Raw genomic sequence first — 16,186 nt, 5'->3', positions numbered from 1 at the left:
AACAAAGCATTTTAAAGTCTCAATCACTTCCAGCTCCAGGTTGAAGAACTGGTTAGGTAACAGAAAAGGGAAACAAACCAGATTTTAACAAAGCAATATCATTTTTCTACCCCACAGACAAAAAGAAAGGTTTTATTTTTATTTCACTGTATTCCAGGATAACCTGGTACCTGCACAGCTGAGAAAATTTTGTCCCCAGACAGGGTATCAGAGATCTCGATATTATGCAGCTGTCCAAATAGAGAGCCAGTCCATGAAGAGTCTGCACATGATGGTCAGCTTTCTTTCAGACACATCAGAGGACAGTTCTTGTTGGAGGATAGTCAGATGCACTACATGGCTTCTTTGGGAGCCTTAAGTACTAGAATGTGGCAGATTGCAAACTCTTCTTCATGTTTTACAATCTCTCAAATTCCAAGCTCCTTTGAATACAGTTATAAACATAAAGAAACACACAGACTTCTCTGGGAAGAAATATGTCTTATAAGGAGGATCTCCTCTGTTGCTCTAGGCCTCATCTTTGCACGAACTAGAAGGTGTGGAGCAGTTGCTATATCCTGGAGAGGGTCCAGAAATGCCCCAGGCAAATAAGAAGTAAATAAAGGGCAGCAATGGTCTAAGCTAGTCATTTTCCATTTGTATTTGGCAACTATGAAAATTATTTGCTAATAAAGACCAAGGAAGATCCTTTTCAGTGATGTCCTGCAAGACTTCAGGCAGGTGTCCTGTCAAAACACGTTAAAAACTCAAGGAGATTTTATCTGAAGGGGCCACTGGATAAGCAAAGCTCTCCTGTAATTAGACATGATATTCCATTGTCCCTAGTATACCTGCTGGCTTCCTTTTTTCTTTTTTTGATATGTTCTCCTATTGTGAAAGCTAAGAGATTAACCCAGAGTGGATGTCCTAGATGTCTTGCCTGGGTTTGGTGCTCCTATCGACAGCCCTCCGGCTATTTCCTAGAGTCCTGAAAGATCTGTTGCTTTATAGATTAGAATATCATATTAGCACTGGGGTTTACATTCTCTTCTTGGGCAATCAGAGGAGGCCATATTCTAGATTGACACTGTTCATAATTTCTTACAGTTATGGTAGAAAAGACAAGAACATGGTGGTTACTTAAAAAATTTACACTTGACCTTTGAATCTCACTTGTATCTAAACAAGGAACGACCTCTGATGGAATTCACAAACCATATTAGTCAAGAATCTGCAGTGATTCACTTCTCGGCATTCGGTAAATAAGAACATGGCTTTAAAGTGCTGAGTCCAAACCTAAAACTGAATAAATTGGGGTGCTTTGATCTGTGTGCTTATCTTTATAAATTTTAGCTGTAATGGTTATAATTAGATACCAAAATGTAGGAAATCATTTGTAAATTCTTGCTAGAGAATCACAGTTTCTTGTATGTTAATATAGGCAGTCTTTATATCTAATGGACCTTTAAATTAAAAAAAAAACAAACTAGGACATAAATTACTCTTTAAAAAGAAAGTTAAGAAGTGAAGTTTCAGAAAATATTTCCTCAGTAGATTTCTTTCATTTATCTTTATCACACTATGCTATGATATGTTTTACCAAAAGAACGTCTACCAAAAGGCTTGAGCAGCATGACTACCTTACTTGAACTTTTAACTGTAAAAATATATAGAAGAAGAAAAGTATATTCCGCAGTGTATTGTAAGGAAGGGTATTTATAACCAGTCACTGGAAATGGGATCCCAAACCACATACTTGGAAGGAAGGGAGGAAGGAAAGAAGGAAGAAAGGGAGGGAGGGAGAGAAAGAGAAGATGGAGGGGGTAAGGGGAGAGAGGGAGGGGAGAGGAGAAGAAAGAAAAGAAAAAAAAACAAGCAAGCAAGCTGAGGAGTGTGTACGTGTAGTCCTCATCATAAAAGGATTTGATACAGCAAGCTGAGGAGTAGGCAAGAGATTGGAACTGGATGAAAACAAAAGATATCATAACGGGCCTTTAGGAAAGAGGATTAAGTGAAGTATTCTCAGCTATATCGGTTTTAACTATTGTATAAAATGTTCTTTCCTTCATATTCCTAGCATTAAAACATTACTGAAATTATTAAATTTTTACTAAATTACTAAACATATTACTAAATAGGAGCTTCCTTCTGATTGTCTCAATTTTTCCTCCTATGAGTATTGCCATCCAGAAAAGATTTTCTGAGTGTTTTCTAAAAAGCACATTGTAAGTCACTTATAGCAATCTGAAAGAACAAAACACTTTAAGAAAAACCTTGGAACTGTTTTTAAGTTCTATAAGTGTGGCAGCCACCTCATGATTCTGGGCACTTGTCAGTGGATTTACTTTGCCATTATATCCAAGTGATATGGGTGGGAGTAAATTGTCAGGTTTACGGGAGAGAGATGCCTTCATCACCAATAAACATCAAGATCAAACCCAAAGTAGGTCAGTGACACACTTTTAAGCCTCATCAAGTCACCTGTTTAGGTTCTGTTTTTCCCAGAACCATAGTAACTTTTTCATCACTAGTTTGTGATGAAACTCATTATGGTGTCACCGTACCAAAATACTTAAAACCAGGGATGTGAGCTGGTACTGCACATCCCAAAGAGGTAAACAGTGGCTACAAAAGAAGCAGCATTTGCATCTAAATCTCTTCTTCACTGGAGTAAACCTGAGATGAACCCACTTTCTTGGCCCACTGTAATATTAGGCTCATTTAGTATAAGATGTAACTTTTCTTTTGTTGTTCATTGTGTTTTAAATAACACTTAAAACACATTTTGTAAAAGTAATATACTTTGTATAAAATTCAAACAGTAAAAAGGAAATAAAATGAAAATTAAGTCTTTCCCATCTTTGACCCCCCAGTTCCTCAAAAGCAACCACTGTTACTAGTATCTTTTGAATCCATCAGAGATACTCATTGCACACACACACACTGTTATACATTTATATGTATAAAATAAATATATTTGTTATTTATTTCTATATATAAACTCTAGTTTATTATGCAACCTGTATTGCATCTTGTATATATAAAAATCCATTTTACTGTGGAAAACATACACATATTACAGAGAAGGGCTTAAAATACTTAAAAGTACAGTTTAACCAAATCATATAAAGGAAAAACTTATCACCCAGGTTAAGAAATAGAACCCCAGAACTCCAGAAACACCTTCCTGTTTCCACATGCCCCTTTCTCATCACCACCTTTAGTAGAGGTAACCACTGTCCTGGCTTTCATGGAAATTACATTCTTGCTTTTCTTTAAAGTTTTACTTTGTAAGTCTTGATCTATGAATAAAAGAGTTTCCGGTATGGGGTCTTTCCAAAAAGGGCTGCTAGAATAATGTTTTTGTACCACAAGCGAGTACCTGTTGGTGAGTTTCTTTAGGGTATACAAATAGGAGTGGAATTGCTGTGTCATATGTCATGCATATCTCTGTCTTTACTGTATAATGCCAGAGTGTTGTCCAATTTACAGCCCACATTAGTTTTTAAGAGTTTTCAAAATCAATATCAACACTTGGTATTGTCAGATTTTTAGCTAATCTTGTGGATATGTAATAGTATCACGTTGTGCTTTTAATCTGTATTCCCCTGATTACTGATGAGATTATCTTTTCAGATGTTAATCGGCCTTTTGAATTTCTTCTTTTGTGAGGTGCCTGTTGAGGTTTTCTGCCCATTTATCCACTTGTCTGTTGTTTTCTTAATGACTTTAGTAGGAGTTCTTTGTATACGGGAATACTAGTACTTTGTTTAGTTACACATGTTGCAAAGGCTTTCTCCTCCTCTGTGGCTTACATTTCATATTCTACCTAGTGTCTTTTGATATGCTGAAGAAGTTCTTAATACAGTCAAATTTAACAGCATCTCCCTTTCTCATAAATGATTTTTTAAAAAGAAATCTCTACCCTAAGTTCATGAAAATATTCTTTATATTATCCTCTAAAAATTTTATATTGTTTTGCTGAAAGAGATTTTAGGTCTATAATCCATCTGTAGAAGATGATGCTACAGAGGGGTCCAGATTCATATTTTTTCACCCATGGATACCCAGTTTTTCTAGTATCTTTTATTGAAAGGACCATTGTTACCCTACTGCTCTGAATGTTGTCATAAGTTAAGTATCCATATATGTGTGGGTCTATTTCTGGGCTCTCTATTCTATGTTCTGTTTGTCCATCTATGCATCTATTCACACTGTTTTAATTACTATATTACAAGCCTTTATATCTGATAGAACAAGATATTCTACGTGTTTATTCTTCAAGAGTGTTATGGTTCTTTTTGGTCTTTTGTATTTCCATGTCTTACACTGTTCAGGCTGCTATAAAAAAATTCCACAGACTGGGTAACTTACAAACAGAAATTTATTTCTCCCAGTTCTGGATGCTAGAAGTCCAAGATCAGGAGGCCACCACGGTCAGGTGAGGGCCCTCTTCCAGGTTGCAGACTTCTTGTTGTATCCACATGTGGCAAATGAGTGAACTAGCCCTCTGGGGCCTCTTTTATAAGGGTACTAATACGATTCATGAGGGCTCTGCTCTTATGACCTAATCGCTTCCCAAAGACCCCCACTGGCTAATACCACCACCTTGGACATTAGGTTTTCCACTTATGAATTTTGGGGGGAGACAAAGATTTAGACCATAACACAACATAAATTTTAGAATTAGCTTATTGAATTGGCTACAGTACAGCCTATTGAGTTTTTGATGGGTATGATATTGAACCATATACATCAAATTAGAGGGAATTGACAATTTTGATAAAGAAGAACAAAGAGGACTTACAGTACCTGATCTCAAGACTTACTAAGAAGCTATAGTAATCAAGACAATGCAGTGTCGATTTGGATAGGTATAGAGATCAGTGATACAGAATAGAGTCCAGAAATAGTACCACACATATATGGTTAATTGATTTTCAACAAAGATGCAAAGGTAATTCAATGGAGGAATGATAGTCTTTCCAACAAATGGTACTGGAACAATTCGACATCTATATGCAAAAAAAAAAAAAAAAAAAATAGAACCCCAAAACCCATGCTTCACATACTATACAAAAATAATAACTCAGAATGAATCATAGATTTAAATGTAAAATCTAAAATTCTAAGACTTCTAAAAGAAGATGTAGGAGAAAGTCTTTAAAAGTCTAAAGTGACCTTAGATTAGCACAGATTTCTTGGATCACAGAAAGTACATACCACAGAAGAAAAACTGACAAATTGTCTTGAAATTTAAAGCTCTGGTCTTCAAAATACAATGTTAGTAAAATAAAAAGATGGATGGCAAATAAGCACATGAATAGATAGTCCAAGTTATTAGTCATAAGGGAAACACAAAATTGCAGTGAGATACCAGTTCACACATTTTAGAATGGTTGTAATTTAGAAAAACTGACACTACCAAGTACTAGTGAGTGTGCAAAGCAAGTGGAACTCCCATTGCTGATGGGAATGTAAATTGGTATTATCATTTTAGAAAACCGGCAGTGTTTTAATTATCAATTGCCACATAAATTATATACACTTAGCTGTTTAAAACAACACACGTGTGATATCAGAGTTTCTATGACTCAAGATTCTGGGCTGAGCTTTACTGAGTCCTCTGTTTAGGGTCTCTAACAAGACTGCAGTCAAGGTGTCAGTCATGCTTGGAGTCTCATCTGAGGCTCAAATGGGGAAAGATCTGATTTCAAGCTCATGTGGTTGTTGGCAGGATTTAATTCCTTGTGAGCCATCAGATTGAGAGCCTCAGTTCATTGTTGGCTGTTGGTTGCCCTCAGTTTCTTGCTAATGGGCTAATTCATGTGACATCTTACTTCATCAGAACCAAGAAGAAAGAGAATAAATAGAGGAAGTCTGCTAGCAAGACGAAAGTTAAAATTTTATGTAAGATAATCATGGAAGTGACATCCTTTCACTTTTGCCAGATTCTGTTGGTTAGAAGCAGGTTCCACCTACACTCAAGGGAATCGTATTACACAGGGCATAAATACTAGGAGGCTGGAATAATTGCCGCTATCTTAGAGTCTGTCTACCAGAGGTATCTTCTTATAAAGTTATATTTTACATTTACCATATAACCCAGCAATCCCATGCCTAGGTATTTACTCAAGAGAAAATAAAACATATGTCCACACAAAGATCTGCACATGAATGTTTATGGCAGCTTTATTAAAAATTGTCCCAAACTGGAAAAGACCCAAATATCCATCAGCTGGTGCATGGGTAACTAAATCAGGGTATAGCCACACAGTGGAACACTATTCCATGAAAAAAAAAAGGAACTGTTGACATATTTAACAACATAGATGAATCTCCAAAGCCTTATCCTTTAGTGAAAGAAACCAGACACAAAAGGCTACCTACTGTATACTTCTGTTTATATTACATTCTTCTCTAAAAGGTAAAGCTATAGGGAAAGAAAACAGATCAGTGGTGCTTGAGATGGGGATTGGGAGAGGACTGACAACACAGGAGGGAACTTTTCAGGGGTAATGGAAATATCCTATATGTTGATTTTTGGTGGTGATCCAACATATACATTTGTCAAAACTCATAAAACTGTACACCTAAAAAGGATGATTTTTACTGTGTGTAGATTATACCTCAGTAGATCTGACTTAAAAATAAGTCTGTAGCACTCAAGGATTTTTTTTTTGAAGGCGCTAGAGTTTGAGGTTTGGCTAGTGGGTGTATTTTATTTTGCTAACGAAGTTATGAAAATTAAAAACTTAAATGTTTGTTTCTCTTTCTGAATGCTGATTTTCTCCTCTATGGCAAGAATGCCTTCTCAATTTATAGACCATTTATTGAACTGATTGAACATTCAGCTCTTCCTGTGTCATATTTTGAATATTGACTACAAATGCATAAATACATGAAACTTAAAGAAATTAAAACCATTCTTAACACACAAAAGCCTAATGGGGATCAGTACTTTCACTTGCTTCATGGACAATACAAGAAGTATAAAGGATTTTAACTCCATTTACCCTCTTCTGACCTAAATGCTAATGTTGTATATTTAAATTCTATGTATTTTAAAAAATTACACAGCTATTTTTTATACCATCAGTATTCATTTGTTATTATTAAGAAGTAATTGACATACTTTTTAGGTGTGCAACATAATTGTTAGTTTTTAGGTGTGCAACATAATGATTTCATATATGGGTATATTGCAGAATGACTACCAGGGTAAGTTTAGTTAAAATCCATTACCACGCACTGTTACAGTTTTTTGTCTTGTGTAAGAACTTTTAAGATCTACTATCTTAGCAACTTTCAAATTTACAATACAGTATTGTTAACAGAACTATAGTCACCATGCTATGCATTACACCCCTGGGGCTTAATTATCTTCTAACTGGAAGATTGTACCTTTTGACCACCTTCACTCATTTCACCCACTCCTCCAGCCTCTAGCAACCACCAATCTGTTTGCTGTATCTTTAAGTTTGGTTTTCTGATTCCACATATAAGTAGGATCTTATGATATTTGTCCTTCTTTGACTTATTTTACTTAGTATAATGCCCTAAAGGTTACCATCCATGTTGTTGCAAATAGCAGGATTTCCGTCTTTCTTATAGCTGAATAATATTCCATTGTATATATACATAACATTTTCGCTATCCATTCATCTGTTGATGGACATTTAGATTGTTTTCATGTCTTGGCTGTTGTAAATAATGTTGCAGTGAATAGGGGATGCAGATATCTTTTTGAGATAGTGATTTCACTTCCTTTGGATTAATACCTAGAACTGGAATTGTTGAATCATATGGTAGTTATATTTTTAATTTTTTGAGGAACTTCTATACTGTTTTCCATAGTGGCTGCACCAATTTTTAAAAAAATTTTATTGGAGTATACTTGATTTACAGTGTTGTGTTAGTTTCAGGTGTAAGGCAAAGTGACTCAGTTATACATATACACATTCTTTTTCAGATTCTTTTCTCATATAGGTTATCACAGAATATTGAGTAGGGTTCCCTGTGATATACAGTAAGTCCTTGTTGATTATCTGTCTTATATATAGCAGTGTGTGTGTGTTAATCCCAAACTCCTGATTTTACCCTCCCCCCATATTTCCCCTTTGGTAATTTTGTTTTCGATATCTGAAAGTCTGTTTCTGTTTTGTAAATAAGTTCATTTGTATCGTTTTTAAAAATTAGATTCCACATACGAGTGATGTCATATGATATTTTTCTTTCTCTGTGTGACTTACTTAGCATGATAATCTCTAGGTCCAGTCATGTTGCTACAAATGGCATTATTTCATTCTTTTTTATGGCTGAGTAATATTCCATTGTATATATGTACCACATCTTCTTTATCCATTCCTCTGTCGATGGACATTTAGGTTGCTTCCATGTCTTGGCTCTTGTAAATAATGCTGCAATGAGCATTGAGGTGCATATATTATTTCTACTTATAGTTTTCTCCAGATATATGCCCAGGAGTGGGATTGCTGGATCATATGGTAGTTCTATTTTTAGGTTTTTAAGGAACCTCCGTACTGTTCTCCATAATGGTTGTACCAATTTACATTCTCACTAACAATACAGGAAGGTTCTCTTTTCTCCACACCCTCTCCAGCATTTATTGTTTGTAGACTTCTTGATCATGGCCACTCTGACCGGTGTGAGGTGATACCTCTTTGTAGTTTTGATTTGCATTTCTCTGATACTGATGTTGAGCATCTTTTCATGTGCTTTTTGGCCATTTGTATGTCTTCTTTGGAGAAATGTCTATTTAGAGCTTCTGCCCATCTTCTGTTTAGGTTGTTTGGTTTTTTGACATAGAGCTGTGTGAGCTATTTGTATATTTTGGAAATAAATCCCTTGTCAGTCACTTCATCTGCAAATATTTTCTAGCATTCTGTGTCTTGTCTTCTCGTTTGCTTATGGCTTCTTTCACTGTGCAGAACCTTTTAAGTTTAATTAGGTCCCTTTTATTTTTGGTTTTATTTTCATCACTCTAGGAGGTGGGTCAGAAAAGATCTTGCTGCGATTTATGTCAAAGAGTGTTCTACCTATGTTTTCCTCTAAGAGTTGTATAGTGTCCAATTTACATTTAGGTCTTTAATCCACTTTGAGTTTATTATTGTGTATGGTGTTAGAGAATGTTCTAGTTTCATTCTTTTACATGTAGCTGTCCAGTTTTGCCAGCACCACTTATTGAAGAGACTGTCTTTTCTCCAGTGTATATTCTGGCCTCCTTTGTAATAGATTAATTGACCATAGGTGTGTGGTTTTATTTCTGGGCTTTTTATCCTGTTCCATTGATGTATATTTCTGTTTTTGTGCCAGTACCATACTGTCTTGATTACTGTAGCTTTGTAGTATAGTCTGAAATCAGGGAGCCTGATTCCTCCAGCTGTATTTTTCTTTCTCAAGATTGCTTTGGCTATTTGAGATCTTTTGTGTTTCCATACAAATTTTAAAATTCTTTTGTTCTAGTTCTGTGAAAAATGCCATTGGTAATTTAATAAAGATTGCATTGAATCTGTAGATTGCCTTGAGTAGTATAGTCATTTTTTCAGTATTGATTTTTGCAATTCAAGAACATGGTATATCTCTTCATCTTTTGGTGTCATCGATTTCTTATCTTACAGTTTTCAGAGTACAGGTCTTTTGCCTCCTTAGGTAGGTTTATTCCTAGGTATTTTATTCTTTTTGATGTGATGGTAAATGGGATTGTTTCCTTAATTTGTCTTTATGATCTTTTGTTGTTAGTGTATAGCAATGCAAGAGATATCTGTGTATTAATTTTGTATCCTGCAACCTTACCGAATTCATTGATGAGCTCTAGTAGTTTCTGGTAGCATCTTTAGGATTTTCTATATAGTATAGTATCATGTCATCTGCCAACAACGACAGTTTTACTTCTTTTCCAGTTTGGATTCCTTCTATTTCATTTTCTTCTCTGATTGCCATGGCAAGGACTTCCAAAACTATGTTGAATGAAAGTGGCAAGCATGTGCATCCCTGTCTTGTTCCTCATCTTTGAGGAAATGCTTTCAGCTTTTCACTGTTGAGTATGATATTAGCTGTGGGTTTGTCATATATGGCCTTTATTATGTTGAGGTAGATTCCCTCTATACCCACTTTCTGGAGAGTTTTTATCATAAATTGGTGTTGAATTTTGTCAAAAGCTTTTTCTGCATCTACTAAGATGATCATGTGGTTTTTCTTCATCAATTTGTTAACGTGGTGTATCACACTGATTTGCAGATATTGAGGAATCCCTGTGCCCCTTGGGTAAATCCCACTTGATCATGGTGTATGATCCTTTTAATGTATTGTTGGATTTGGTTTGCTAGTATTTTGTTGAGGATTTTTGTGTGTATGTTCATCAGTGATATTGGCCTATAATTTTCTTTCTTTTTTTTTGTGGTATCTTTGGTTTTGGTTATCAGGGTGATGGTGGCCTCATAGAGTGTGTTTGGGAGTGTTCCTTCCTCTGCAATTTTTGGAAGAGTTTCAGAAGGATAGGTGTTAACTCTTCTCTAAATGTTTGATAGAATTCACCTGTGAAGCCATCTGGTCCTGGACCTTTTGTTTGTTGGGAGTTTTTTAATCACAGTGTCAATTTCAGTGCTTGTGAATGGTTTGTTCATATTTTCTATTTCTTCCTGGTTCAGTCTTGGAAGATTGTACCTTTCTAAGAATTTGTCCATTTCTTCTAGGTTGTCTGTTTTATTGGCATATGGTTGCTTGTAGCAGTCTCTTATGATCCTGTGTATTTCTGTGGTGTCCATTGTAATTTCTCCTTTTCCATTCTAATCTTATTGATCTGAGTCCTCTCCCTTCTTTTCTTGATGAGTCTGGCTAAAGGTTTATGAATTTTGTTTATCTTCTTAAAGAAGCAGCTTTTAGTTTCATTGATCTTTTCAGAAAAGACACTGGACAGATGTGATGAGATAGATGTCATCTAGTGAATGACATTAGCTAAGGCTTTAAATATAGAGGGAAAAGTACCAGGTGTGTTTGGAAGGTAGACTGGTGTTAGTGGAGCAGATCATCTGCAGATAAGCATAGTGGGAAGGGTACCCTGGAACAAATCTTGAGAATTTTGAAAGCAGGTAATGAGTTAACACTTAAGTTTTTCACTTATCATGGATGTATTATTATATTACCAATTTAAAGTAGGATCAAATTTCTACCAAAATAATAAACATAACAAACAAATATAAGTTGACTTTCACACGAATGACTAGTGTCTGCTGAGGCCAGATTTTTAGCATTCTTGTGTGTTACTTATAAGGTAAGCCTTTTGAGTGCAATGAATTCATCTCAGAGTAAGAACCACACTTCCAAGTTATTGGATTTCCTTGAGCCACATTTAGTTAGCCTGAAAAATGGTCTGCGTGAAGGACGTCATTGAAATAAAAGTGTTTCTTTTTTACTTGAATTACCTTTATGAACAGTGATAACCCTTATATCAAGGGGGAAGAGCTGAAATAGTGTTTTATTGTCAGTCATACCTCTGCTTCATGGGCTGACTTACAACTTCAAAACCTAACAACTGGTTTTTCCACTCTATGTGGCATTATGGCAAGGCAAAAAGTGGCCAGAATTATGCATTTACCTACATTTCTTTCACTGCTCATCACTGTGATTAAGCAAAAGGATGAAGCAGTTTCAAACTTTGATCCTAAGAGTGAGTCAGCATCCGTCATGTTCAGGGAAGTGTGTTGGGGAAATCAGGCTCCTAAGTTAATCACACCTTTTGGGAAATTTCATAAGCATAGGTAGCGACTTAGAAAGGTATGCAGGACTCTTACCATATATACCTAAAAACTATATTTGACTTCTACTTTCAGCTGAGATGGAGCAATAGAGACCAGATGTACCTTTCCCAGCTGAAACAACTAAAAAGACAAGACAAAATGTATTAAAGAATGGTTCTTGAGACACTGGACACTACACAGTGAAGAACAGTGATCCCTGAGAGATGAGAACCAAATAAGGTAAGCCCTTTGATTATCCCACCCTACTGCCTTAAAGTTACAACTTAGGGTGAGGAACCTAGGTGGAATCCAGCAGACTCCCTGAGCTGAGGAGATAAAGGTGAGTCTGGGGAAAGCAAGGCAGCTAGAATTTGCAGGACAGAGTACCAGAGAAGAGAGACCTCTGGAGATCTTCACAGGGTCCTCCATGATTATTCAGCAAAGTGCTGACCAGTGCATGCATGTTAGGAAGCTACTTGAGGCTGAGAAAGAACCAGCCCAAAAGGTAAGAGGGAACAGCACCTGATGCACATACAGGGTCAGAAAAAGTTCATGGAACATTTGAGTAGAGTTCTCAGAAGTTTTGTTCTTCAGTAATGGGGAATAATTGGCTCTTGGTTAGTGTGCTGGTCCTGCCCAACAAAACTTAAAAATAAGATATGAAGGGGTCAAACAGTTTTTAAGTAGCTTAAGCACATCCCAGAATAAACTGGAAATTTTTAGGAATACAAAAATATCCAGCTCTCAACACGGTAAAATTCACAATAACTGGTATCCAATCAAAGATTAGTAGACTTTTAAAGAGGCAAGAAAACACAATTCATAATGAGGAAAATAATCAAACCAACTTAGAACTTACATAGATTAGCAGAGGATGACAGTAAAGCAGTTATTTTAACTGTATGTGATATGTTCAAAAATTAAGTGGAGACATGGAAGGTCAAAAATGAAACACATTCATTCCCTGTATGGGCTACCAAAAAAAAAAAAGAAGCACACAGAGTAAAGAGTGCCCTGCCTCCGAAAAAGAAACCTCACCAAACCAGAGCATCAGTAAGCTATGAGTTAACTTAAAATGATCTAATACATATATAATTGGAATCCCTGAAGGTGAAGGGGAGAAGGAATGAAGCAGACAGAAAAAAAAAAAAAAAGATTTGAAGAAATAATGGTTGAAGAATTTCCGATTTTGACAAAAAGTAGTACCTCACAGATCCATGAAGCTCCACAAATCCCAAACACAAGAAACATAAATGAAACTACACCAAGGCACATCATAACATGATGCGATAAAACTAGTGATAGAGAGAAAAAATCTTAAAAGAGGGAAAAAGTACATTAAAAAATAAGGATGGCAGCAGACTTCTTATTAGAAACAATTCGAATGAGACAACAGTGGAGCAACATCTTTACTAAAAGAAACAAGTTCAGCTGAATGCAAATCAGACTTTGAAAAGTATTCAAACAACATCAAACTTAGAACCATATAACAAAGAAATCAAAGGCAGGTACTGTATGATAATATCCTATCTACAGGCAATATGCCAAAGCTTCATTTATATGTTATTATCCTCAGAGAAAAGGAAAAATGACTCACCAGTCATACTGCATAGCCTTTACCAGCCCTCTCATACCAGTATCAGCAATCTTATTTACAGTACCATCACCGTTTCTGATTAAAAATGGAGAAAGTTCACAGAGCCATAGCTTCCTAAAGCCTGTGTCACTGATGGGTTCATATATGCAGAGGCTATACTCAAGCCTTTTCTCTGGGCTAATGTAGTTTTTACTCAGTTGTTCCCATGCCTCTTCCTGATGTTTATTTTGCAGGTTACTAGAACAATAGTATTTTTAAAAGCTCTTCCCATGTTTTGGGGTGAAACGATCCTCTTGCTGCATTCCTTTGGTGATTTCCTCTTTCAATTTTGTTTCATGTACAATTCATTCACTCTCACAGTCTCATTTTAGATACTGCTGCTCCCAACCTGTGTATTCAAACCACCTCAAAACAGGCAATGGCAGTGAGCAGATTGTCACAACCTACTCCATTTACTCTATTATGTAAACCCAGACATTTAAGTGCTCACCCGCCAAGGCATGGTGAGGCAGGAATGTCTATTCTTGCAAACAAAAGCAAACTATAAGCCATCCTTTTCTCTGACCAAATTAATCACTAGAAGTTGGACGTGGGAAGACTGAAGCACAGATTCAGTACAGTCCTCCTGTACAACTCATGAGCAGAAACACCCTGAAAAATCTCTACACCCTCTGAGATATGTACAGACAGGGAAACATCAGCTATAAACTTATGGCAAAGGCTTGATGGGACTGACTTATATAACTTATGTAAGTCCCCAAACCCTCTGTGAAGTAAAGCAAGGGTTAGAAAGCTGTGATTCCAGGACTTCCCTGGTGGCGCAGTGGTTAAGAATCCACCTGCCAATGCAGGGGACACGGGTTCGAGCCCTGGTCCAGGAAGTTCCCACATGCTGCAGAGCAACTAAGCCCATGCGCCACAACTACTGAGCCTGCACTCTAGAGCCCCTAAGCCACAACTACTGAGCCCACGTGCCACAACTACTGAAGCCCGTGTGCCTAGAGCCCATGCTTCATAACAAGAGAACCCACTGCAGTGAGAAGCCTGCACACAATGAAGAGTAGCCCCCGCTCACCGCAACTAGAGAAAGCCCACGCGCAGCAACGGAGACCCAATGCAGCCAAAAATTAATTAATTAATTAATTTAAAAACAACAAAAAAAGCTGCGATTCCAAGAGACCTACAGCAAAGAAGTGGAGAGTTAATACTGACAATAATAGGAGCAATAGATATTCAGTACTCAGTATGTACCAGGAAATGTTTGAAACATTTTACAGATATTAACTTATTTAATCTTTAAAAGAAACCTGTGAAGCAGGTACCCTTATCCTCATGTTACAGTGGGAGTAATAATGCAATCCATGTTACAGTGGTGGAGCCCCGTCAGTCTGACTCGAGCCCGCTCTCTTGACCACTCTCCTAATGCTGTGTGGGGAGAAGGAACACTGGACAGAGGCTGAATGCACGGTCAGTGCCTTCTCCCCTCACTCATTACCTCACTCTCCTGACCAGCTGGGATCAATGTCACCTACTCTGCCTACTTTATAGATCATTTTGAGCAGCAAGAAGTAATTTTACAAAACTTCACAAAATATTTTAAGTGTCAAGCCAATAGAAAGCATTACAGAGGGGGTCTAAAAGACAGCAGCAATGTGTAAGGGGGCTTTTGGAAAGAGCAGTGTATTGAGCATAGGAAGGCAAGGCAGAGTGAGTGTCCAAAGCAGCTTTTGGTGTTATGGAAGCAGAGAATGTCTACTGATGCCTTTGTCACTTGCTACTCTTTGTTGTTTCTTAGCACTCATTTCTCAGGCCAAGGGATCTTGCCCCAAGAGTAAAACAGTTCATCTGAAAGCTTGCATTCTTATATTAATAAGGGATCCCTAAATTGGATTAAACAGTCTCTTTGGTCCATATAGATAAGAAATGAAGCAATCATAAAGGATAAAGAACAAATTTATTTTTCATCTGGAATTTAAAAACTCGAGAAGATAGCTTGAGAGGAATCTAAGCTAAATGATAAAAGACATTTAAAAAATATATGCCCCTAGTTAAGAAAAGAATGAAAGAGGGAAGGAGGAGAGGAAAAAAAGGAAGAAGGGAAGAAGGAAGGAAGGAAGGAAGGAAGGAAAGGAGGGAGGAGGGAAGGGAAGGAGGAAGGGAAATACCCACCATCTTTGCTGTGAAATAAAGGTAATGGAAAGCTTTGTCTATTTTAATGGCCCTGAGAGCACTAATTTTGCAAGTTTTGCCAGAGCCTTGGCTGGTCCACCCCCAGCAGAAATGTACAGAGACTGAGCAAGCACATCTGTCCTCCTGTAATTAAGGCTGCAGAGCAGCAGGTGCAAACTTCTCATCCTTCAGCTTGACTCTTAAACTGCTTGTGCTCTTGTAATTTAAAGTCAAAACTTGTTAAAAGTGAGATTTGTAAGGTCATTAGTCTATAACAGGGGCTAGGCACTCCAGACATTTCTTTAAATCAAAATTAGAAACAGCTACCCTACTAACACATATCAGCCAGCTGTACTAAGATGTTGCCGTTTCACATTTTCCGGCGGGCGGGGGGGGAACTATTAATTCCAAGGAGACTAATAGCCACATGAACATGATATTGAAGCCAGACTGGAAGAGTTCTTTTCCCTTTAGTATAAAGCTTTTTCAGTAACAGAAAGAGTCCCTTACCCAGCCCTCTCTCGATGTAATTTAGGTGCTTATTTTCTTGTTAAAAATTTATCTTAAGAAGAATTTGAATTGTAGTCACCTTCTTCCAAAGAGCTGAAGCAGCAAAACCTTGCTGCAAAACTAGTTCCATTTAAAACATTTCGGTGTGATCCTGCCAGACCCTAAAATAATT

The 16,186-nt window shown here is 36.9% G+C and overlaps 1 long non-coding RNA gene across 1 annotated transcript in view; it reads left to right on the top strand.

Moving 5' to 3' along the window:
* The window catches only part of LOC132416267 (uncharacterized), a 160,550-nt gene extending 148,663 nt beyond the window's left edge, over positions 1 to 11,887 (top strand). The window contains exon 4 of the long non-coding RNA XR_009517525.1: positions 11,832 to 11,887. This is a non-coding gene — a long non-coding RNA (uncharacterized lncRNA). The remainder of the gene's footprint in view (positions 1 to 11,831) is intronic.
* Positions 11,888 to 16,186: the final 4,299 nt, after the last annotated feature.

This window comes from Delphinus delphis, chromosome 20 (assembly GCF_949987515.2).
Source record: "Delphinus delphis chromosome 20, mDelDel1.2, whole genome shotgun sequence".
In the NCBI taxonomy this organism is placed as follows: Eukaryota; Metazoa; Chordata; class Mammalia; order Artiodactyla; family Delphinidae; genus Delphinus; species Delphinus delphis.
The sequence above is the reverse complement of the archived record's forward strand: the minus strand, read 5'-3'. Positions and strand labels throughout refer to the sequence as shown.